The sequence below is a fragment of the Schistocerca serialis genome, chromosome 5 (assembly GCF_023864345.2).
Source record: "Schistocerca serialis cubense isolate TAMUIC-IGC-003099 chromosome 5, iqSchSeri2.2, whole genome shotgun sequence".
Lineage (NCBI taxonomy): Eukaryota > Metazoa > Arthropoda > Insecta > Orthoptera > Acrididae > Schistocerca > Schistocerca serialis.
In genome coordinates, this window is record NC_064642.1 from 444659725 (window position 1) to 444683384 (window position 23660).

Here is a 23660-nt window from a genome sequence, read left to right on the forward strand (position 1 = left end):
TGCACTTGTTGCTGTTCGTTAGTGTATGCCCCTCGCCAGTATCATAGAGGTGTGTTTCAAATAGAAGTCTTGGAAAGCCATTCCCTAGGATAGTTGCATGATTCCCTACAGAAACTTTTTGTTGAAATATTTAATTTTTCTGTTATATTTAGTAAGTGATTGTTAAATGCTGTACATTTATACGACTTGCCGGTAACAAAAACATCTTAACTTTACATCCTCGAACCTGTGCTACTGACCACACGCGTTCTTCACGGCTGACAGTATGACTTTAATTTTATCCTGAGAGTTATCTATTCTATTCACATACCAAACGCCTTCTGTATTCGTAATGACATTTTAAGCACCGTTCTGTTCAAAATGGACTACTGCAGCTCGATTGTTACTATCGCTAACGTTTTGATGTAATGTCCACTTTGTTCTGCATCCTTGTCCCACTATTCAACCATTCAGGTTGCCGGTTAGTGGCAGTACTAATTTCAAACGTTGTAATGGAAAGATAACTTCCTAAGAGCAAGAGAAATGTGGTGAAAGGAGCACTACTTTTGCCGTCAATGTTATCTTCACTATAAACTTCCTGTTATTCTTGCTCTTTAAAGAACTTTTAAAAAGTCTCTAATGCCACTGGATTAACATTTCTAAACAATTTGTAATTGTATTGAACATGTGTACCTGTGCACAAATTCCTTTCAAAGTCAAAATTTACGCGTCATGGTTTGAAAGGTAATTTACCCTTTTACTAACAGAATGTCCCTCTAGTAATAAATAGCTGTCCTACTGTTCCTCTGAACTCTGGTTGGAAAAAATGCAGTCTGCATCAGATGATACGAGTTTTGGAAATCTTCCAAAATTTTTTTACTTGCATAATCACTTCTAAAATTAAAATCACCAAACGCAACAAATTTTAGTACTTTCTACAAAAGTGAACCAAGAACTTTCTCTCGGTGGAACAGAAACGTCCAAAAATCATAGTTGGGAGACCTACATATGACTACAATTAAAAGCGTAGTATCACTAAACTTAACTGCCACTGCACAACATTGAATGGTCTGTTCAATGCAGCGTTTTCCGTCCTTCTCACTGAAATTGTATTACCTTCCACAATTTATGGCAATTGAGAAACATTAGAGTCGCCACGCTGTTAAATGAAAGAAGGGAATAACTGTGATTGTGTGCTTACGATTTGCTTGTTATCTTTCTCCAGTGTTTCTGTACAACATTATACTTTTCTCGTTTTCGTCAGGGGCGGGATTCAAATCACCGATGAGTTATCGAAATATATGTTTTCCCTGATTGCCCAAAATTCGGTAAAGTTAGTGCCGGATTGGTTCCTCTGAAATGGAAGTTATGTCGAATTAGAGTGTTTAACCATTCCTAAAGATTTTTATGTCAAGGGTTCACAATCCTCGAAGTCAAGATAGTAAATAAAGTTTTATTTTGATTACTAGTTTAAGTTACACACGTGCCATCTCCAGATCATAAAAACATTCTGGAAGAGTGAAATTGCTATGACGACTCAACACATCGTCAAAATCTGTTTTAAAACTGATAACATCCATACATAACATATAGGCAAAATAGCTTAATGTCTTTCATGATCTGTAGAATGAATGATGAAATAAAAATTTAAGAGAAAACTACGATCTTCACTTCCAGGGTTTTCGACACTTAATATGTAAAAATTACGACAGATCGGCTGTCTCCATACGTCATCATCCGTAAAGACCTTGTCGGCTACGGGTCGGCAAACCATAACCATCATTTCTTCCTTCTTTCGAGGACATAGTCAGGAATTCAGAGTCACTTGCTGAACTAGAATTCAGCCAGACCACAGGAGCCGTTATAAACTGACGTTCCATAAAAAGCCAATTTTTTTTTCAGATACTACTCATAATTTACGCACATATTGAATGAAAGCGCTATAAAGAGCCCTGTTTGCATAACACTATGAAATAAATTAATGAGTAGCTTCCATGTCCTTGTATTGTTTATCCAAATAACATCCTGGCGTTTGCGTCCTATTTCGTTTAAATTCCCCAGTTTGCTTTATTTAATAGCGGGCACCGACCGTATTTGTTTAATTCGAATGCTGGCAGGCCGTCGAAGTTTACATAGACGCGTGCACTCGCACGCACATATACAGTCGCATACACAGACACACTGGATCATTAATAATTAAATTTAATATTTTAATTCTAATTTAACATTTCATATTTAAAATGTAATTGTGAGGCAGTCCTGTAAATCGGGAAACGCCCCACTCTGGAGTTTCCAGGACCGCGCTAAATGATTAATTGGGAGCTGAAGTGGCGCCACTGAATATTTCACAAAGTTCGGTGCACGCAGAGGGGGGGCGGATGGATTATCTTGGAGGGGTCCAGCGCTTAAGGGCTGCGTTACCTGCGTGTGGGCGAGCTTCGCCTGAGGGTGACTGGCTACCCGGATGGGTCAGGGACGGAAGAGCCGGCGCGCGACTTTGCTTCACCCAGAATAATGGAGGTAGGTCTAAAATTAACCTCCAGAAATGCTACGTGAGTGTGTGTGTATATTTAATTCCAGCTGCTGGCGAAACAGATTCGTGGCGCCTGGGGAGGCCGAGCGAAGCTGAGTTAGTGGGCCTCGTCACGAACAGCAGAGCGTCGGCCTCGCGACAGAATGCGCTATGCCGCTCCCGGACCCGCCCCCTTGAATTGGCTGCCTTTTATGCCGTACGGGCACGAATATTCATTTTCGTTTCCTTTCCATTTTTCCATTTTTTTACGCTTTTCCGTCTGTCTGTCTGTCTGTCTCTCTCTCTCTCTCTCTCTCTCTCTCTCTCTCTCTCTCTCTCTCTCTCTGTCTCTTTCTCTCTCCACCTCCCCTTCCCTCCTAACCGGTTCTCTCTACGTTTGTTTCTCTCAGATAAGTGTTTGAGTCCTTCCATTTTAAAATGGTTCAAATGGCTCTGAGCACTATGGGACTTAACATCTGTGGTCATCAGTCCCCTAGAACTTAGAACTAATTAAACCTAACTAACCTAAGGACATCACACACATCCATGCCCGAGGCAGGATTCGAACCTGCGACCGTAGCGGTCACGCGGTTCCAGGCTGAAGCGTCTAGAACCGCACGGCCACACCGGCCGGCTACATTTTAAAAAAGCGACAAGTTGGGAGAGGGCAGTGTCCAACTTCTGGCTTCTCTTAATGAGCGCAAAGAAGCCGTATATGCTACAGACGTCTACTCCTCTCTCAGCTGGCGATCTTTCTCGCCCTTGTCTCTCTTATTCGTTGTCGTACTACTCCCGAAATTTTTATTATTTCAACTGAACGGCCGTAATTTTCAATGACATATTTTTTATACCTTTTGTACATAATCACCATAAAGTAGTATTTATTGAGTTTCCTAGAGACCCTAGGAGGTATGAAACAATGCTTTACACGACAGCATATTTACGTTTTTCTTGCAAAGTACAGTTATTCGCCGAAGAATATCGTTTTCTTTTAAGAACAAGAAAGAAAAGGCTAGTAAACAGCAGAAGATCTGACCTCCTGCACATTTGCCGTCAAATCAGTGAATGTGGAACTTAGGAAACTTTTATGGATTACAACACGTACATTATTTAACGTACCAAATAAGCTGCCGCAACTGTGGCTGAAGAGGAAATCACAATATGTGATATTAAAACGCCAAAAGTAATAAAACTCTTTTTGGATATAGAAGAAACCAGTTCCACAATTGTTGTTACAACAAAAGGCAAGAATCTTCAATACATTCGTTTCTGAACGAAACGAAGTACATTTGCTAAAATACTCGTGTATTTGGGGAAGTCTGGAGGAGTGTAAGAATGGGCGAATCGCTAGACTCCACAATAATTTTTCACTTGTCAAGGAAAAACGCCTTTTGTTGTTTTGGTGGTGGTCTTCAGAACAAAGACGGGTTTGGTGCAGCTCTCCATGCTCCTTTATCCTGTGCATGCCTCCTCACCTCCGAATAATTACTGCAACCTCCATAATTCTGAATATGCTTAGTGTATTCATCTCTCGCTGTCCCTCTACGACTTTTACCCACCACATTTCCCTCTGTTACTAAGCTGGTGATCTCTTGATGCCACAGAACGTGTCCTGCCAACCGATCCCTTCTTCCCACAAATTCCTATTCGTCCCAATTTTATTCAGTACCTCTTCATTAGTTATGTGATCTACCCATTTAACCTTCAGCATTCACTTGTATCATCACATTACAAAAGCTTCTATTCTCTTCTTGTCTAAATTGTTTAACCTCCATGTTTCACATCCATATATGGCTACACTCCGTACAAATACTTTCAGAAAGGACTTCCTGACACTTAAATCTGTACTCGACGTTAACAATTTTCTCTTCTTCAGAAATGCTTTCTTTGCAGTCCCGTCTACATTTTATATCCTCAATTAACGATTATTATCTGTTATTTTGCTCCTCAAACAGTAAAACTCATCTACTTTTTAAGTGTCTCATTTCCTAATCTAATTCCCTTAGCATCATCTGATTTAATTCGACTACATTCAATTATCCTCGTTTTACTCTTGCTAATATTCATCTTATATCCTCCTTTCAAGACACTGTCCATTCCATTCAGCTGCTCTTCCAGGTCCTTTGCTGTTTCTGACAGACTTCCAATGTCATCGGCAAACCTCAGGGTTCTTATTTCTTCTTCCTGGATTTTAGTCCCTACTCCAAATTTTTGTTTGGTTTCCTTTACTGTTTGTTCAATGTACAAATTGTATAACACTGGGGTTAGGCTACAACCCTGTCTCACTCCCTTCTCAACCACTGCTTCCCTTTCGTGATCCTTGACTCTTATAACTGCCTTCTGGTTTCTGTACAAATTTTAACGAGCCTTTCGCTCCCTATATTTTACTCCTGCCATCTTCAGAATTTGAATGAGAGTATTCCCGTCAATATTTCCAAAAGCCTTGTCTTAATCTACAAATGCTATAAATGTAGGTTTCCCTTTCGTTAACCTAGCTTCCAAGGCAAGTCGGAGGGTCTGTATTGCCTCGCATGTTCCTACATGTCTACTGAATCCAAACTGATCTTCCCCGAGGTCAGTTTCTTCGAGTTTTTCCATTCGTCTGCAAAGAATTCGTGTTAGTATTTTGCAACCGTGACTTATTAAACTGATAGTCCGATAATTTTCACAGCTGTCAGCACCTGCTTTCTTTGGCATTCAAATTATCATTTTCTTCTTGAAGTCTGAGAATATTTCGCCTATCTCATGCATCTTGCCCACCAGATAGAGGACTATCAGTAGTTCTAACAGAGTACAGTCTACTTCCGGGGCCTTGTTTCTACCTGAGGAAATTGTTCTTCTAACTAACTAACTAACTAAGTCCATCCGAACAGGCTTCGGAAGGCCGAGCGGCTCCGAACGGCCGCCGTGTCATCATCAGCCCACAGGCTTCACTGGATGCAGATACGGAGGGGCATGTGGTCAGGACAGCACCCTCCCGGCAGTATGTCAGTTTACGAGACCGGAGCCGCTACTTCTCAGTCAAGTAGCTCCTCAGTTTGCCTCACAAGGGCTGAGTGCACCCCGCTTGCCAACAGCGCTCGGCAGACCTGATGGCCACCCATCCAAGTGTTAGCCCAGCCCGACAGCGCTTAACTTCGGTGATCTGATGGGAAGTGGTGTTCCCACTGCGGCAAGGCTGTTGGTAAATTGTTCAGTAACGAATAAAACATTTGAATGTCCCCATGACGCTGTGGACACGAGCATAAGGAAACGTACGCTGATCAGTGCAGCAGACAATACGAAGCACGGAGATGATACGTGCAGCAGTGGGCACGGACGAGTGACTGCTGTCGCAACCGCTCCTGCGGACGCTGGAAGAGCGGGATCCGGCCCACCGTGGCGGCTCCTTGCCACAAATCACGGAGGCGGCACTCGTTCCGGCGTGGTCGCCCCTCGCCGGAGCTGCTGGACGCCGGATTAGTCGCCACGAAATTAGGGGGCCCCTGGCAGCGGCAGCAGCAGGCCAAGGCGCGCGCTCTGAGATGGGCCGGCGCGGGGTGGGCAGGTCTCGTCAGAGGCGTCGCGTCGGCAGCGGCAGCGCGGCAACTGGCGCGTGTAATTACCATGCCACGCCACGCCGTCACAACTAGGCGACGCCCTGTCACAGCGCGTGCCGCTGGCTGGCGGCGGGGAGGCAGCAGCAGCGCCGCCTTAATGAAATCTTGCGCGCCCGCGCCGCCGCGAGTTCCTCCCGGCTCGTTTTACAGCACCGTGGTCGATGGAGACCCCGCAGCGGCACTGTGCTTGCACTTCACGTTCCCTTTGCGTTGCGTGAACAACGACACTGAAGGTGTACTGTAGACTCTCTGTGAAAACTTATAATTATTTGCCAAGATTGCTACGGGTACACATTAGTGGATTGCTAGTTTCGGCATTGTACTGCAAATTGCTATATTCAGATCCATAAAACAGGGCAGTGGTAGTTATATCATACAACGATGTAGACCACTCTGTTACAAGAAGAACATACAACGTGCATAAGCCGGCCAGTGTGGCCAGCGGGTCTAGCCACGTAAGTCTGGAACCGCGTGACCGCTACGGTCGCAGGTTCCAATCCTGCCTCGGGCATGGATGTGCGTGACGTCCTTAGGTTGGTTAGTTCTGAGTACTAGGGGACTGATGACCTCAGAAGTTAAGTCTCATAGTGCTCAGAGCCATTTGAACCATTTGAATGTGCATAAGAAACTCGAGTCATTACAGTAACATCTCAGATCTGCCACCATAATATATGCACAACTGAGAATTTGTATGATATGAACACAACAGATACATACCACATTATACCGTTTCATGGTTTAATGCTATATTCGTTACGAAAGAGTAACTCTGCTTTGTTCATACCATACACATTCCAAGTTGTACATACATTATGGTTTTATATCTGACCTATTTTTGTAATGCCACAGAAAGTTCGTGGCCGGTTATTGTACCATGCGGGACGTAAACCATATAAATGACAACATTAACACGCTTAATCTGGCTATTCACCACACATACAGGGTGTTCATTTTAGCCGGCCGGAGTGGCCGTGCGGTTCTACGCGCTACAGTGTGGAACCGCGTGACCGCTAGGGTCGCAGGTTCGAATCTTGCCTCGGGCATGGATATGTGTGATGTCCTTAGGTTAGTTAGGTGTAAGTAGTTCTGTTCTAGGGGACTGATTACCTTAGAAATTAAGTCCCATAGTGCTCATAGCCATTTGAACCTTTTTGTTCATTTTAACTGGAGACATTCAAATACCTCGAAAACTACACATCGGATAAAAAAAGTTATAATTCCAATTTATTTGTCTCGGAGGTGACATCCGACTATACCACACTCTACCCTTCACCCCACCATGTGCGTGGGCGGCGGAGACAACTGTTAATTCTTCAGTGGGAACCTCCGTTTTTTATTGCAGATTACGACTCAACGGCAAAACGACATACGTTTTATCTTAGCATTTAGCATTTTCTTTATTTCCCCACATATGGCACTGCAATCGGAGGAATAGAAACGAGTACACAACCGTAATTTACAACAAACTACTCAATGGCCCTTGAATATCCAGTGGCTCGTAGAATCCCACCTTCATGCTGGGAGGATAGAACAAGCCAGTATCTCACCACTTCTAATTGGAAACCCCATTCGCAACGGAGTATCCCTCCGACATATCGAACAGGTGACTACTCGAAGCGCCACCGTTACCGTGTAGCAAACTACGACGTATCTTAACAGCCAGTAAGCTGCGACCGGATCTCACGTATCGTGCAGGCGTAGAAAAGATAGCAGCTCTAAACATAGCAACTTTTGCGCAGTGCTTATTGCTTGCACACCTAGCTGTCTTTTGCCGAATAGACCTGCAAGTGGACGATGAATGTGGCAACCACAGAAGAGGAAAATGAAATGATCATGATTACAGAGTACGTAGGAGAAACATGGAAGCTGCTATTTCCTTGTATGCCGAGCGTTTTCAAGAGAAACCTGGCTCTCATTCGATCCTTTACAAGGTTGTGAACGTCTTTTGTTTGATAGCAGCCTATAGCCCGGCCAAAGGAAAAGAGGCAAACGTTTTACAGGAGAAACTAATCAAACAGCTGCACTAGCGGCAGTGCGCCCGGCAATTGTACCGCAATTTTGGTATGTCCGTAGGTAGTGCTATCACAACACTGCGGCGTCACAAGTATCATCCATTACACGTGTCACCGCGTCAAGAACTTCATGGAGGTGATTTCCACAACAGGGTAGCGTTTTTGAATGAGCTCGACAACAAATGCAAACGAGCCCTACGTTCTTTGTCGAGGTATACTTTTCCGATGAGCCTACATTCACAAACGATGGTGGCGTTAAACGGCATAACGTGCGTTACTGGAGAGTAGGCAATCGCCACTGGTTACGGCACACTTCACCATCAACGTCCTTGGTCGGCTGAAATATGGTACGGCATCACTAAAACAAACTCATTGGACCGTATTTTATTGGACGCGTGTTGAATAGACGCCAATATCGAACGTTTTTGGAACGGGAATTGTCGGTACTAATGCAGGACGTTGCCCTGGACGTTCGACAACGTATATGGTTCCAGCGTCCCAGTTGTGCAGCGTATTACGTAACTGAAGCACGGGAGGTATGAGACCGTGTTCACGCAGGTCAGTGGGTCGGCAGAGGCGGCCCTATTAGTTGGCCCGCTAGATTGCCGGATTTCTTTCTGTGGGAGTATTTAAAAGATAAGGTTTACCAGCAAGTAACAACAGGCTATGAAGACATGATCGCCCACATCAGAAACGCCTGTGCTGACAATCCCACAGATATGCTTGCGTCCTATATACAGTGATTTGAAAAGGGGATTACTGGGTGTATTGAAGTAAGCGGTATTACATTTGAACACTTACTCTATTTGCAAAAGTAGAGTAGCGTTCGCCTCGAGCCACGTCCACAGTGGTGCGTCGAGCAGTCCCCTGATCGATATGTCGGAGTAATAGAACGTTGCGAATGTGGCGAAGCAAAGAAAATGCTTCAGACGTAACTTATGTGGTTTTGCCGTAGGATCGTAAGCTGCACTAAAAACGGGGATTCCCACTGAAGTATTCAATATGCCCCCCCACTCCCCGCCATCTACGGGGTGGGATGGTCGTCGAGTACGGTATTATTGGATACCGCGCTCTGACACAAAAAATATTGGAGCCATAACTTTTCTTGACTCGGTGTGCAATTTTCAAAATTTTTCAATGTCTTCAGTTAAAGCGAGTATCTTGTAGACTGAAGAGACAAGAATAACACTCAAAACATACAACACACAATAGTAAATGCAGAAAAAATGTTCAAATGTGTGTGAAATCTTATGGGACTTAACTGCTAAGGTCATCATTCCCTAAGCTTACACACTACTTAACCTACATTATCCTAAGGACAAACACAAACACCCATGCCCGAGGGAGGACTTGAACCTCCGTCGGGATCAGCCGCACAGTCCTTGACCGCAGCGCCTTAGACCGCTCGGCTAATCCCACGCCGCGTAAATGTAGAGATAGTAACACAGATAAAGAAGCCGGTAGCTGTTATCTTCTCTGTAAGTGTCAACCTATTATAAGTAGAAGAGAAAACTGTCAACAGATTAAGTAGGATAGATCGTGGCCTGTTATTGTACCGGGTGCCACGTTAAACCTTTAATTAGGCTATATGAACACTGAAAAATTGCAACGTAGTTCTAAGTTCTAGGGGACTGATGACCTCAGAAGTCCCATAGTGCTCAGAGCCATTTGAACCATTTGGACTCATTAAGACATTTATCTCCGACTCGGGAGGGGAGGAGGGATCACGGAAGAGACGATGAATCATTGTTTTGTAGGACACGTTCCGCTGCTGACGGATCCACAACCTGACGCAATCCTGTACTACCTCGTCCGACTGAAATCTACGTCCATGAACGTCTTTCCCCATGTCGTCAAAGATGTGAAAATCACATGATGGAAGATACGAGGTGTTCGGAGGATGAAGCGTAGCCTTCGTCTTATGAGTAGTATGGGAGCGCACGTTATCATACAACGGGACGATTCCGTCCGCTAGCATTCCGACTGCCCGAGACAAAACGGCAAAGCCTACAGCGGAAACATTTCATAGCTCCCCCCGGCCAAAGAAATACAAATCTGTCCACACAGATTTCCTCGAGCCTGAAACCAAAATCAATGTGCAGAACTATGAAGACACTTCTCAGAAACGACGACTAGCCATAAAGTCAAAACGCCAGGAATGCTGTCGGACGGATTCATCCTCTTGCAAAACAACGCTCGCCTCCACACTGCCACGACAGATGCACTTCAGTTGTTTGTTTGGGAAATGCTACAAGATCTTTCGTATAGCCTGGACCTTCCACCGAGTGTTTTCATATCTTTTGCGGCCTAAAGAAGGATGTGGGTGGACGCCGCCTTCAGTCGGACGAGGAAGCAGAAGGGTAGGTACGATTATAGCTCCATCAGATCCCGACCGCCTTCTACGAAACAGGAATTGATAGTCTCGTTTCCCAGTCGGATATATGTCTTAGCGCGCTTGAATGGAACCATTCCATAGTTAGATTATAACGGGCGTTCGGTTTTCATTTGACTGCCCGTTATATGTAGATAGCTAATAATACAAATACACTCATGCTCATAAATTAAGGATAATTGCAGAATGTGGTGCCACACAACGTGGCTCTACACAAAACTTTCGCTGATAGCATAGGCACATAGGGAACACACACGACACAGATCTGTAAGTCTACGGTGTTGGTGACAAGTTCAGAAAACCGTCTCGAAACACACGTGGTACAAAACGCCACTGTTTTCTGCGTATGTACCCCGACATCAATATGGGATATGATCACCATGCTCACGTATACAGGCCGAACAACCGGTTGGCATACTCTGGATCAAGTGGTCCAGCAGCTGCTGGTGTATAGCCTCCCACTCTTGCACCAGTGCCTGTCGGAGCTCGTGAAGTGTCGTATGGGTTTGCAGACGTCCAGCGATACGTCGACTGAGAGCATCCCAGACGTGCTCGATGGGTTTAGGTCTGGGGAACAGGCAGGCCACTCCATTCCCCTGATATTTTCTTTTCCAAGGAACTCCTACACAATGGCAGCTCGGTGGGGCCATGGATGATAATTCATTAGGAAGAAGGTGGGACTCACTGCATCGCTGAAAAGGCGGACATACTGGTGTAAAATGACGTCCCGATACACCTAACCTGTTACAGTTCTTCTGTCAAAGACATGCAGTGGTGTACGTGCACCGATTATAATTCCACCCCACACCATCAAACCACGACCTCCATACAGGTCCCTTTCAAGGAAATTAAGGGGTTGGGATCTGGTTCCTGGTTCACGCCAGATGAAAACCCGGAGAGAATCGCTGTTCAGGCTATACCTGGACTCGTCCGTGAATATAACCTGAGACCACTGTTTCAATGACCATGTACTGTGTTCTTGACACCAGGCTTTATGAGCACTCCTGCGACCAGGGGTCAGTGGAATGCACCTTGCAGGTCTCAGGGCGAATAAATCATGTCTTTTCAGTCGTCTGTAGACTGTGCGTCTGGAGATAACTGATCCAGAGGCTGCAGTAAGGTCCCAAGCAAGGCTACCTGCAGTACTCCGTGGCCGACTGCGGCAACTGATGTTCAAAATGGTTCAAATGGCTCTAAGCACTGCGGGACTTAACATCTTAGGTCATCAATCCCCTAGAACTTAGAATTACTTAAACCTAACTATCCTAAGCACATCACATACACCCATGCCCGAGGCAGGATTCGAACCTGCGACCGTAGCAGTCCCGCAGTTCCGGACTGCAGCGCCTAGAACCGCACGGCCACCGCGGCCGGCCAACTGATGTTGAGATATCGGTCTTCTTGTGGTGTTGTACACTTTGGACGTACCGTACTGTAGCGCCTCGACACGTTTCCTGTCTGCTGGAATCGATGCCATAATCTTGAGATCACACTTTGTGGCACACGGAGGGCCCGTGCTACGACCTGCTGTTTTTGACCAGCCTCCAGTCGCCCTAGTATTCTACCGCTCATGACGTCATCAATGTGTGTTCTTTGAGCCATTGTCAACACACAGTCACCATTAGCACGTCTGAAAACGTCTGCACACTTACTTGCTGCACCGTATTCTGACATGCACCAAACACACCTCTGCGTATGTGGACTGCTGGCAGTGCCACCGTGCGACGACCGCAGGTCAAATGCACCGCATTGTCAGACCCCGAGGTGATTTAAACCGTCAAACCGCCCACCAGAGCGTTGTTTCACCATGTATCAACATTATTCTTAATTTATTAGCATGAGTGTAGTTCAGTGCATCCAAGTGACATTGGGATGCACTCACAAACTTCGCTTCCGGTTGCATTCAAATTGTATTTATAATGTTTCGACTGAACGTAGTTAAATGTGTGGAAAGGCCTAAAACCATGGAAAAACAAAATCACTGGAGAAATGCAGAGTGTTATCACGACGTACATCAAACGTTGTAGACATGAGAGGTTTCTGTTCTGTCGGACGTGCGCTAAAAAACAACTACTCGCTATGAAGCAGCTGGAGCCTATACATGAATAACTAGGGTGAAAGGAACGGCAAAGAAATGCGATGGGAAAGAGATAGAAAGAAAATAATGATTTCAAGCCGGACAGGGATGAAGAAGTTTCAGTGTGGATGCATAATCAACGTCCGTACTCCTACAGAAATCAGAAACCTGAGAGAAGTGGATCAATGGGCAGGGGTAGTTGAGGTGCGGCGAGCGGGAAGTTGGGAATTTGGGTCTGACGGAGAGCGTATCCGAATGGACGACGCGTTTAAGGCAACCATTCTAGGTTCTAGGTTCGACTCCCTCTCCGACAAAAGCTGTGAACTCTCGCTGTTGCATAGCCGCAACGCCCTGCGTTGCTGAAAGTCACTATGTCCTTCCTATCTGTTTCTCATCCTGTTTCCTTCCCATTATCATCCTATTTATTCACTGATGTCAAAGAATTGCGCTTGCTCAGGGAATTGCAAAACCATAACTGGATTTCGCGCAGGCAAAGCATTATGAAAATTGTTGATGTCTCTTTATCGGTGTTTTAATTAACAGTGATAAAACATCGTCATTTAAGTAAGACTAGTTGTCAGAAGCAAGGTAGTTTGACCTCACGCTTCGATTGAAATAAGCTGCTTCAAATGTCTTTTCGACCAAAAAATAAATAAATAAAATAAAATAAAGATGAAATATCACTCTGAATGTTCTCAGTGAATCCTGACCATGTCATTAGCCCTAACAATTTTTTGTGGTTTACCTGTGGCAACGGAGTGTTGGTACAGTTAAAGTTGGTACTGATCAAAGTGATGAGCACAAAACGTGCAACGGAAAAGCGTGCAAACTAAATTAAAAAAAAGATCTGCGCAAGTGCAATGCAAAGACGTGCAACTATTCTAAAGAGTTCTTATGCTAGTTTAACCCACTGTGATCGGCAGAGTGCAATGTGGCGACATACATGATCGTAAAATATGAAATTCTTCCGAGAGGAGTCGTGATAGAATCTGAATTTCATAAATTATTAAATAGAAACAAGCTTTTGAATACTGTATCCCAAAAACTGAAATTAATTACCTAACTATTACAATCGTCTTTACAAAATTTATTTTTCATAATAAATTTTACTTTACCACGCACTTAACTTCTAAAAATTGTAAAGGATTTGTAAAATCTACAGCTTCTGAGTGCAAGCCACGTTAACTCATAACGTTACTTACTCTCGTCTAAACAATCAAATCAACTAGACCAAGCCAATAAAGAAAAATTCAATTAAAATCTTGCCTAATCTAAACGTATTACACCTACGCGCAAGCAAGCAGTGTAGCAAGAACAGCACCTCTTAATCCTCACTTGTAGAGTTAATATTTACCAAATTATAATACACAATTCATCCTCTTCTGTAACTTTATCTCTGTGCTCTGTAAACTATACCAAGACCGCTCAGGATCTTAGCGAACAACCGATTCTCTCTCTAGCCTAGTTAGAATACCCTACCGCAACGACAGTGCTACTAGTAACCAAAGACCACAGTGCTTGTACCCTGAACTTCTTAGACCAAACATATCGACTATCGAAAACCTCTGTTTGAGAAATATCCAGTATATACACGTGAAATACGGCACATCGAAAGAAAATAGAGCCGACATCACTTTTTTTGAATACCAAAAATATACTTATCTTACAGCTCACAATGCGTGTTACTTGAAAAACATAGTATTTAAGCGTTCAACGCTATCCAGAGATTAAATGTAAGCCAACCGAAGAAAAAAATTAGAGACAAGGATTTTATGAATATATATATTTATTTTTATTTTATTTTATTACTCTCAAACAAGTTTCAAAACAGTGACGCTGTACAAGACGAGGACTAATTATTTAATGATGCGAAAGTTTGTTCGAAAATTGTTTATGAGACGAAAACATAAACAATTTAACTTTTGCTTCAGACACTGCTTCTCCATAATCATTTTTTTCTTTTTATAAAGTTTTGGCGTTCTATGCAGCAGAGTATCTTAGGTTTATTTTTCGCAACATGACATGTGATGTGTAACTAAAATTTATTTCTGAATAAATTTTACACTAAAATTTTCCTTAATTTGCAATACACACTGTGTACAGAATATTTGTAATTTGGAGTATAATAGACTCTCCCAGAGGTTCGACCTCTCTTGCCAGACCCCAACGAAATGAGATTTAACCCGACAGAGACACAAATATAAACCCCTATTAAGATTATATGTGTCTGTTAGTGGGGTACAACACAGTAAACGTCAGTAACACACCATTCATGTAATGCAGTATTCGTGCTTAACTGATGTATGAGAGCGCCGTTGGAACTGTTTCTAATGTATTTCGGGGCAATGCTACTCTACGTGGCTACCAAGACACTGTGTGGGTAGGCGTACGCACTACCTCATATTCACCAGCTTCTAAGCTGTTAATATGTTATTTCGAGCGGCCGTGAGTGATTTCATTTAATGGATCCCTGGTAGGCCTAACTGAAACATTTCTCGGAATCAATTTGAGTCCCCGGCCCTGGTGGCCCGTTAGAGTTCTTTTAAGGCTAGTCCATGAAAGGACCTCTGAAATTGATGTAATCCGAAAACGAATTAGTGAGGACTGCTACGTTATTAAATACCGCCATTATATTCGCCTTAAGCTCTCATTACCATACTTCCACTCAGTTAATTATGAAAAGCGAGTCCTCCCCGAAACTAGTAATTAAAAGGCGGAACGGTCACACAGATCCCAGCAGCTAATACAAAAATGATATTCCAGTTTTTCGCCTGATCAAATTATTTTTTCGTATGCTGTTTCTATTGAGAAAAGAAAATAACTTCGTGCTAAGGAACTTTAAACCCAATTTTTGTATGTCCATCCTTTTAGCAGGAGGTCTCTGGGACGGCGGCCGTTTACTATCGTGACAAAAAATAAAAACACCTACAGCCCTCCTTATGATTTTGTTTTATTTTGTCGCTACCAGTTTCAACGCTTCATTGCGCCATCTTCAGGCTGTTTCGATGCGGTACGGCTGATAAGATCCCCATGCATGACCTATCAGTTGCCGGCATTACTAGATACGCAGATAATGCGTCAGCACTTCAACCATCAACTGCTAACTTGAGTTGATGTTGGAGTGCTGACACATTATCTGCGGATCCAGTAATGCTGGCAACTGATAGGTAATGCATGGGGATCTTATCAGCCCGTACCGCATCGAAACAGCCTGAAGATGACGCAATGAAGCGTTGAAACTGGTAGCGACAAAATAAAATAAAATCATAAGGAGGGCTGTAGGTGATACTATTTTTTGTCACGATTAAACCCAAGTATGCTGGTAAAGGCATGTGTATTTCAGTTCAGTTAAGTTTTTTGAGCAGAATAATGCTATTATGGTGAAATCGCACTCCTCAAGTTGGGCTACGAAATAACACCGCGCGAGGCGCCGAAATGGATGAGAGTCGCGACCGGCACTCGAGAGGACGACTGATCAAGACCGGATCAGGCCATCCACATTCAAGTTCTCCGTGACTTCCTCAAAACCCAAACGGTTGCTTCGAAAACGATACGGGTGATTTCCCTCAATCTCCTGTCTCCAGTTCGAGATTGTGCTACGACTCTAACGACATCGACGAGGATTCTAATTTTAATGTTCCAAATGAACTGGTTCTCGACGTATTTCACATGTTATATAAATTGGAGGTGGAGTGGGGAGTAAACAAAAGAAAGGGAAGGAACTGGTGGGATCTGCATCGGGATTGTGTCCGGAATCGGCATCGACGAGTGTAAATGTATGCTGGACAGGGGCTCGAACCGAGGATCTCTTGGTTACTAGGCAGTCGCCTTAATCACTTTTTTCCATTTTTCTTTTTTTCTATATTTTTTATTTCTTTTCTTTGTTGAACTTAATAGATTTTAATGCACTGTTTAGGCCTCTTCCACTTCAGGCGTTGGCCCCTATCACCCATACTAACCCCAAAAACACCGAGCGAGGTGGCGCAGTGGTTAGCACACTGGACTCGCATTCGGGAGGACGACGGTTCAATCCCACGTCCGGCCATCCTGATTTAGGTTTTGCGTGATTTCCCTCAAGCGCTCCAGGTAAATGCCGGGCTGGTTCCTTTGAAAGGGCACGGCCGACTTCCTGCCCCGTCCCGTCCTTCCCTAAACCGATGAGACCGTTGACCTCGTAGTTTGGTCTCTTCCCCCAAACAACCCAACCCCACCCCCAAAACCCTATCTAACCTAAAAACAAAAATGAAGTTAGTGCCACCGCCACTTTCATCCTAAAGCTAAGTAGGACGCTCGTGAGCCACTACTTCAGGTTCCGCCCACGAACAAAAATTAAATATGCCTCTGAACATTTTATTAAAAAAAGAATAAAAGGATAAAGGAATGGGTAAAATACATTGCTATTTGTTATTTGTTGCTCATTTTGTTCTTATGTTTTTATTTGTAATTCTTTATTATTATATTTTTCTTGTTTTCTATGGGGTGTTCACAGCAGCCAAGCGAAGGGATGTCCTCGTCGTCTTCTCGTTCAGCAAAGGTTAAACACCCTATTATACCGTTTATGTCTCTCATCAGTCCATCATGTGCAATATCTCAGTGTGTTCTTACACCCGGTACACCCCAGTGGTCTGGAGGGCGCGTAAACAACGATCCCAAGTAATTCACAAAGAGCGTACCACACGACGCTCTGCGCCGTAAAATCTTGTAGTAACTGAGCCACCCGGACACAATGTTTATTCCCCAAGGGCGGGCTGTCTCGATTCACTCTTCGCCGGCTCAAATCGCCACCGAGTACCGCCCCTGATCAAATGTCCCTGTCCTTGTCTTCCATGCACGGTGATTACGGATTCCCGCTGGAGGTCTCACGTAAACGTGCATCTGCACAAACGGTTGTGGATGCATGCACATTCAGGGCATATCAGTCATATAAATGCTTGGTGTCTGTTCTTTCGGACGTGTTCATATAGTATTTCATACATCTCTGTGAGAAATGTGACAGACATAACCTCCTCTTTTAGCCAGGTCATTTATTAAATAGTTGTTTACTTTTCCTTGTATCCGCATCCATCTTTTGTTATTTCTCTTTGATCTTACTTCAGACTGCTAGATCTGCTTTATTCACAATGTCATTGATCACATTTGGTGGACTTATTACAGTTTATCAGCTTCTAATCTTAAGAATATTCATCAGAATGAGTAACTTGAGCCGGCAACTGTGGCCGAGCATTTCTAGGCGCTTCAGTCCGGAACCGTGCTGCTGCTACGGTCACATGTTCGAGTCCTTCCTCGGACATGGGTGTGTGTGATGTCCTTAGGTTCGTTAGGTTAAAATAGTTCTAAGTATCGGGGACTGATGACTTCAGATGTTAAGTCGCATAGTGCTTAGGATCATTTGAACCTTTTTTTTTTTTTAGTAACTTGTTACGGATGTAACACGTCAAATGGTCGTGACAATCATGCTCACTTGAAATCAAAGTGGACTGATACTGGTTCTTGTGGAGATTCATAACAGGTGAAACCTGTAAATGAGATCAAGGTGAGTGAGAATAACAAAGTATTTTTCAAAACAAGTGCGTGGTCCTAAATGGTTCAAATGGCTCGGAGCACTATGGGACTTAGCTGCTGAGGTCATCAGTCCCCTAGAACTTAGAACTACTTAACCCTAACTAACCTAAGGACATCACACACATCCATGCCCGAGGCAGGATTCGAACCTGCGACCGCAACGGTCGCGCGGATCCAGACTGTAGCGTAGTCCTAGCTGATATCAAATTTTGTTGCAGCACACTTTGGTTCTCATACCATTTTCCCTTAGAGTTCAGTTTTTTAGTATATTTTTCTGAATCTGTTGTAACTTCTCGAATTAAACCTTTTGTTAATTCCTTATCCCAGAGAAACTTTAAGATGTGTGTTGTGCGCCTTTTATCATTCGCTCTGTACAAATTTGAGAAAGTATCCCTTTTTTCCTTATTGCTTCCGTTATTTTTTCTTTGTTGAAATAAATGTGTTACTCGCTTCATTTCCATATTTTGTCTCCTTGTGTTCCTTTCTGCAGGCTTTCACTTACAGAGTGTCGTCAGCATGTGTGTTCCCCTACAAATATTACTAGCAACAGCTCCATCGATAAATGATGTTTTTGTACATACACTCCATTCTTGTAATTTTTTAAGTCAGTTCTTTCGTCAAATTGTTCCACTGGTTTTTTTGTTTGCCCCATTTAATTTTTCGATCGAGTTAAGAATGTAGTTTCATTACTCACGAATTAAAATATTTTAGCGTTATTCCTTTCTGTATTTACAACCTTCAATTTCTCCCTAATTTCAGCATTAGACATTATCCAAGTAACAGCTCTCGTTTTTGACATTTCTCGTGTGTCTTACTCTAAATCATTAGAAGAGAAACCTGAGTTTAATCACCGTTTCTTTTAAAGAATATTCCAAAAGAAGCCGCTGATGGAAAGCCTGCAATGATCTACTATTAACGGAAATAACGGTCATATGGTCATATACCATATTTCTTTTTGCTAGGAATGCCAAAGCTATGTAAGATTAGTTTATTTTGATTTAAAAGTAAGAAAGAGGGGTGATAAGTCGTTTATCTCCTTATAGCTCCTTTTGGAATTCTATGTAGTAGATTAACTGAATTCTGAGAAGTACCAGGTACAGGTCTGGTAGGCGCAGTGACGTATTAGTTTATCTTTTACTGTCCCTATCGCTAGCGTTAGTGTCATCCGCTGCAGGTAGCATTAACGCCGTCTCAGAAGTTGGTCTGCAGTCACCAGTACGTCCCAATGTGCTTTGTGCACAAATACTGAAGAAGATAGTGAAATGTGAAGACAAATACGGTTATTTCCTTGCTTGCTTCTGTCCTTATGCTACGTTTAGTTTTATTTACTCATTGCTATACATCGTTGCTCTTTATCCATGTCTTCACACATAAAAGGGAAAACAGCAGAGGCCATTGCACCCTACAGCTACTCATTTGGGGTTACGAAAATAACGAGTTCTCGAGTATTATGTCAACAAAGGTACCGTTTTATGGAATATTTATGTTTATTGTGTAGCAGCTGTATAAGAAAATGGAAATCACACGGTAAACTTTGTTCAGTACAAGGCATAAATTATGTCGACTGAATCGTGAGTTCGTGGTGTCAAAAATGGCTCTGAGCACTATGGGACTTAACTTCTGAGGTCATCAGTCCCCTAGAACGTAGAACTACTTAATCCTAACTAACCTAAGGACATCAGACACATCCATGCCCGAGGCAGGATTCGAACCTGCGACCGTAGCGGTCGCGCGGTTCCAGACTGAAGTGCCTAGAACCGCTCGGCCACCACGGCCGGCCTTAGTGGTATCCTACTATCGTAATTTAGCATTTCTTTATGTCGAAATTACATATCCCACTACAGGATACGATTAGTGGTTGAGGAACATAGGAAAGTGTCAGCTTGTGTGTGTGTGTGTGTGTGTGTGTGTGTGTGTGTGTGTGTGCGGATTTAATAACAAACTCTTCCGCCACTGACGGTATTGTAAATCCCACAGCTGCAGTTTAGTTTTACCCATAACTACAGTACCTGCACCGAGCGAGGTGGCGCAGTGGTTAGCACGCTGGACTCGCATTCGGGAGGACGACGGTTCAATCCCGTCTCCGGCCATCCTGATTTAGGTTTTCCGTGATTTCCCTAAATCGTTTCAGGCAAATGCCGGGATGGTTCCTTTGAAAGGGCACGGCCGATTTCCTTCCCAATCCTTCCCTAACCCGAGCTTGCGCTCCGTCTCTAATGACCTCGTTGTCGACGGGACGTTAAACACTCACCACCACCACAGTACCTGCGTTTCAGCACCTGAAGCCGTTAACCATTATTTGAAGTTGAAAATCTTTGCTGTTCTCGTCCTTTTTTCCAGCTATACAAACCAAAAACAGCATAGAAAGTGATTTGAGAACATGAAGGATGACAGAGCTACTTTTGAGGTAACAGCGAGCCAAATTTTTTTTGACAATATGTGAAAAAGTAAATCTCTATGATCGCATGGATTTGTTTTATTCAGTGGCCAGTTACGTTCAGAATGATCATCTTGAGACTGATTTAATAAAGAATTTCCATATTTACGAGTATTAGCATTATAATGAATTATCAACATTACAAGTAAAGGCGTGATTCATATTGTCATAGTATGAACTAACAAACTTCCCTGTGTCCTTGAAGTTTAAAATGAGAAAAATAAAGTATATATCCATGAGTGGCATCGTCAGATGGCATGAAAACATAAGCTTTAGAAGTACAGCGGCCCATCGGACACCCTGAAGTAGTTATTTCTATGCTAGTCTAGACTGTGGAAGCCTTTTTACTGCTGAACACCAGCTGCAGTTTACATCGATCTGAATCTGCTTACCTTATTCACACCATGATCTTTCGCTAACATTTTTATCCAACCTCCTTACCCCTCCATTACCAAACTGACAATTCCTTGATGCCTCAGAATCTGTCCTGTCAATTTATCGCTTCTTTCGAACAACTTGAACCATAAATTTCTTTTGAGTATCTCTTCAGTGTTTATCTGATCCACTCTTCTAATCCTCAGCATTTTCCTCTCACATTTCCAAACCTTCCCTTCTCTTCCTGTCTGAACTATTTATCTTCCACGCAAGAATAGTCAGACATATACCAACAGAAGAGACATAGCACTCCGCACTCCGCATTCAGGTCACAAGTGGCCCATCGGGACCATCCGACCGCCGTGTCATCCCCAGTTGAGGATGCGGTTAGGAGGGGCGTGTGGTCATCACACGGCTCTCCCGGTCGTTATGATGGTTTTCTTTGACCGGAGCCGCTACTGTTCGGTCCAGCAGCTCCGCAGTTGGCATCACGAGGCTCAGTGCACCCCGAAAAATGGCAACAGCACATGGCGACCCGGATGGTAACCCATCCAAGTGCCGGCCACGCCCGACAGCGCTTAACTTCGGTGATCTCACGGGAACCGGTGTATCCACTGCGGCAATGCCGTTGCCAACAGAAGAGACATGCTAACATGTAAATTTATATTCGATATTAAGAAATTACTATGCATTTCTTGAGGTTGCCTATCTGCCGTTGATACTGTATGAATTTCGGCCATCGTCAATTATTTTGCTACCGAAACAGGAAAACTCATCTAACAGTCACCGCATTACGTAATACAATCTCACAGCATAACCTGATTTAATTCAACTGTATTCCATTAAGCTTGTTTTATTGATGTTCATCTTATAAGCTATTTTAGAGACAATTTATTTCGTGCAACTTCTCTTCCAAATCAATTACGACATAATTACAGTGCCGTATTTTCTTCTCCCAGTCCTTTAATACTCCTTTTAAATTTCTTCCTTCACACCCCTCACAACATGTTCAAGGTACAGACTAAGTAACACTGGGGACAGGCTAAAACCGTGTTTGATACTTTCCTCAACCGAGGTTACCTTTCACTTTCTTCGCTTGTTGTAACCGTAGTCTGGTTTCTGTACACATGCTGCAGCAACTTTTCGCTCCCTGCTTGTTTTTACCCTGCTCCTTTCAAAATTTAAAAGAGTGTATATCATTTTGCGGGACCTTTCTTTAAATTTACAGATGCTATAAATCTAAGATCACTGTCTTCGAAGATAAGGTGTAAAGTAAGTACTGCATCGCGTGTTCCTACCTTTCTCTTGAACCCAAAATGATCTGTCCTCCGTCGAAGTCCTTTCTAACAGTGTTACAATTATTCAGTAAATAATTATTGTTCTATATTTTGACACCATAACATATTAGGCTCGTAGTTGGGTAGCAGTCATATCTCTCAGTTCCTGTCTTCTTTGGAATTATTACGTTTTTCATGAGGTCTGAAGATTATCATCTGTCTCATATATCTTGCATATCACTTTTCTGTTGGTGTATTCCCCCAAGGACCTCAATAGCTCTGAAGGAATGAAATCTATTCAAGGAGTCTTGTTTCGACTTTGGTCCTTCAGTGTTCTGTCAAATTCCTCTGCAGTATCGTATCTCCCTTTTCTTCGCCTGCTTCCTTCACCGTTTCTAAAACACTATCATCAAGTTGGTTTACCTTCAGTTTAAAGAAGACACTGCGCATTCGTATTGAAACATGCAGGTGGATGAGCTCTTACAACTACACTACTGGCCATTAAAATGGCTACACCACAAAGAAGACGTGCCACAGAGGCGAAATTTTACTGGCAGGAAGAAGATGCTGTGGTATACAAATGATTAGCTTTTCAGAACATTAACACAAGGTTGGCGCCGGTGGCAACACCTACAACGTGCTGACATGAGGACAGTTTCCAACCGATTTCTCATACACAAACAGTAGTTGACCGGCGTTGCTTGGTGAAACGTTGTTTTGATGCCTCGTGTAAGGAGGAGAAATGCGTACCATCACGTTTCCGACTTAAGGTCCGATTGTAGGCTATCGCGATTGCGATTTATCGTATCGCGACATTGCTGCTCGCGTTGGTCTAGATCCAACGACTTTTAGCAGAATATGGAATCGGTGGGTTCAGGAGGGTAATACGGAACGCTGTGCTGGATCCCAACAGCCTCGTATAACTAGCAGTCGAGATGACACGCATCTTATCCGCATGTCTGTAACGGATCTTGCAGCCACGTCTGAGTCACAGATGGGGACGTTTGCAAGGCAACAACCATCTGCACGAACAGTTCGACGACGTTTGCAGCAGCATGGACTGTCAGCTCGGAGACCATTGCTGCGGTTACCCTTGACGCTGCATCACAGACAGGAGCGCCTGCGATGGCGTACTCAACGATGAACCTGGGTGCACGAATGGCAAAACGACATTTTTTAGGATGAATCCAGGTTCTGTTTGCAGCATCATGATGGTCCCATTCGTGTTTGGCGATATCGCGGTGAACGCACATTGGAAGAGTGTATTCGTCATCGCCATACTGGCGTATCACCCGGAGTGATGGTATGTGGTGCCATTGGTTACACGTCTTGGTCACCTCTTGTTCGCACTGACGGCACTTTGAACAGTGGACGCTATATTTCAGATGTGTTACGACCCGTGGCTCTACCCTTCATTCGATCCCTGCGAAACCCTACA

The 23660-nt window shown here is 43.6% G+C and overlaps 1 pseudogene; it reads right to left on the reverse strand.

Moving 5' to 3' along the window:
* Positions 1 to 21460: 21460 nt before the first annotated feature.
* On the reverse strand, positions 21461 to 21578 carry LOC126482631 (5S ribosomal RNA; annotated as a pseudogene).
* Positions 21579 to 23660: the final 2082 nt, after the last annotated feature.